The following is a 2,500-nucleotide window of genomic DNA, read 5'->3' on the forward strand; positions in this document are numbered from 1 at the left end:
TATAATCATATAATAATGTATATATATATATATATATATTATATACATCTATAGTACATATATATATTATATACATCTATAGTGCATATATATATATATATATTATACATATATGTGTGTGTGTGTGTGTGGTGTGTGTGTGTGTGTGTGTGTGTGTGTGTGTGTGTGTGTGTGTGTGTGGTGTGTGTGTGGGTGTGTGTGTGCGGGTGTGTGTGTGTGTGTGGTGTGTGTGGTGGTGGTGTGTGTGTGTGTGTGTGTGTGTGTGTGTGTGTGTGTGTGTGTGTGTGTGTGTGCGTGTGCGTGCATGTATATACAGAGAGAGAGAGAGAGAGAGAGAGAGAGAGAGAGAGAGAGAGAGAGAGAGAGAGAGAGAGAGAGAGAGAGAGAGAGAGAGAGATATGCATTCAGTTGTAGACAAGTAGACAGACAGATATGATCACATGAATACACAGATGCAGACATACCTACACACAACTTAACCAATCCGTATCTAACCTCCCCAGGACCCCCTCCCCCACTCGCCCTCCCCTTAACCCCACCCTCCATAATCCCCCCCCCCCCATCCACTCTCCCCAACACCCCCATCCCCCTTCACCCTCAGAACCCCTTCCAACCCCTTTACAAGGAGAAAGATGAAAGCGGGTGCCGAGATACGTCCTCTTCCCTTCTCTTCTCTTCTCTCCTCTACCCTCCTCCACCTCCTCTCCCCTCACCTCTTCTCTTCTCTTCTCCTCTCCTCTCCTCTCCTATTCTCTTTTCTTCTCTTCTCCCCCTCCTCATCTCCTCTTAACTCCCCTCCCCTCCCTCTCCCCTTCCCTCCTCCCCTCCTCACCCTCTAACCCCTCCCTCTCCCTCCCTTTACTTCCTCACCTCTTCTCCTCTCCCTCTCCCCTCCCCCTCCCCGCCATCTCAGAACCCCAGCATCCCAGCAACCGCAATCAGCTGACAAGGTGATGTCGACGCCCCGCTGATCCAGGTGAACTTGAGACTAATGGGGACTGAATGATCTATTAAAACTTTCTTCACCTTCATTTTTTGGGGGTGGGGGGGAGAGGGAGGGTGGGTGGGGGGTTGATAGATCACCTACCTGGTTGACTGGTTCGATGGTTAGTTGGATAATCCGATGGTTGGCCGGTTGGATACTTGGGTGGTTGGATAGCTCGCCGGCTTAATGGTTGGATCGTTGTGTGGTTGGGTGATTAGATAGTTCGATGGCGGGATTGTTCGATAGTTGGATATTTGGATAATTGGATGGTTGTATAGTTCGCTGTTGGCTGGTTGCATGATCGGATAGATGGATAGTTCACCGGTTGGCTTGTTGGAGAGTTGCACGATTGAATGATTGGATAGTTCGATATTTGCCTGGCTGTACGATTGGATAGTTGGATAGGTTGGTGGCTGGCTGGTTGCATGATCGAATATTCGATGGTTGGCTGGTTGCAGGATCGGATAGTTCGATGGTTGGATAGTTGCATGGTAGGATAGTTCGGTGGTTAGAAAGTTCGATAATTGGCTGCTTGTACGATTGGATAGTTCGGTGATTAGCTGGTTGCAGGATCGGATAGTTCGATAATTGGTTGCTTGCATGATTGGATAGTTGGATAGTTCGATGGTTGGCTGGTTGCATGATTGGATAGTTGGATAGTTCGATGGTGGGCTGGTTGCATGATCGCATAGTTCGGTGGTTGGATAGTTGCATGGTTGGATAGTTCGATGGTTGGTTGGGCTAAATAACCTGTTTGTGGATTCTTCTTTTTGTGATTATTTTCATTATTATTGTATGAAAGGAATTCCAGTTTTAGAAGGGAAGAGGACAGGAGAATGTGGACGAAAGAGAGGAAGAGAAGAAAAGGAGGAGGAGGAGGAAGGAAAGAACGAATGCAAGGAGATATGGGTGAATGGATGAATGGAAAATCATGCAGTGGATGGATAAAGAGAAAGGAGGAAAGGGGGCAAAGGGAGGTAAGAGGACAGACAGGGAAAACGTATGACCAAATACGGAAGAGGGGAGGGCCTCTCTTTCTCTCTCTCTCTCTCTCTCTCTCTCTCTCTCTCTCTCTCTCTCTCTCTCTCTCTCTCTCTCTCTCTCTCTCTCTCTCTCTCTTTACACACACACACACATATTGGGGTGAGAGGATGGAGTAGGAGGGGAGAAGAGAGAGGAGAAGATAGAGTAGAAGGGGAGAGGAGAGAAGGAAGGGATTGGGAGAGAGGAGAAGGGGAGAGGAGGGGGGCAGAAGAGTGAGAGGAGAGGACAGAGATCAGAAAGAGAGAGGAGAGAGTAAAGATTAGGGAGAGAGAGAGAGGAGAGAATACATGTTAGGACGAGAGAACAAAGAGTATGAAATCAGAAGGAGAGAGTAGTAGGATAGAGGATAAAGAAAGAAGAGGAGAGGAGAGACAGGGAAAAAATGCAAGAGCAAGCAGGAAGCAGGCAGAGGTCCCGCCACGCTCGGCCGCCGCAGACCGAATCCTCGGCTCTGAGTCCGTGGCCTACTAG

The sequence above is a fragment of the Penaeus monodon genome, chromosome 9 (genome assembly GCF_015228065.2).
Source record: "Penaeus monodon isolate SGIC_2016 chromosome 9, NSTDA_Pmon_1, whole genome shotgun sequence".
In the NCBI taxonomy this organism is placed as follows: domain Eukaryota; kingdom Metazoa; phylum Arthropoda; class Malacostraca; order Decapoda; family Penaeidae; genus Penaeus; species Penaeus monodon.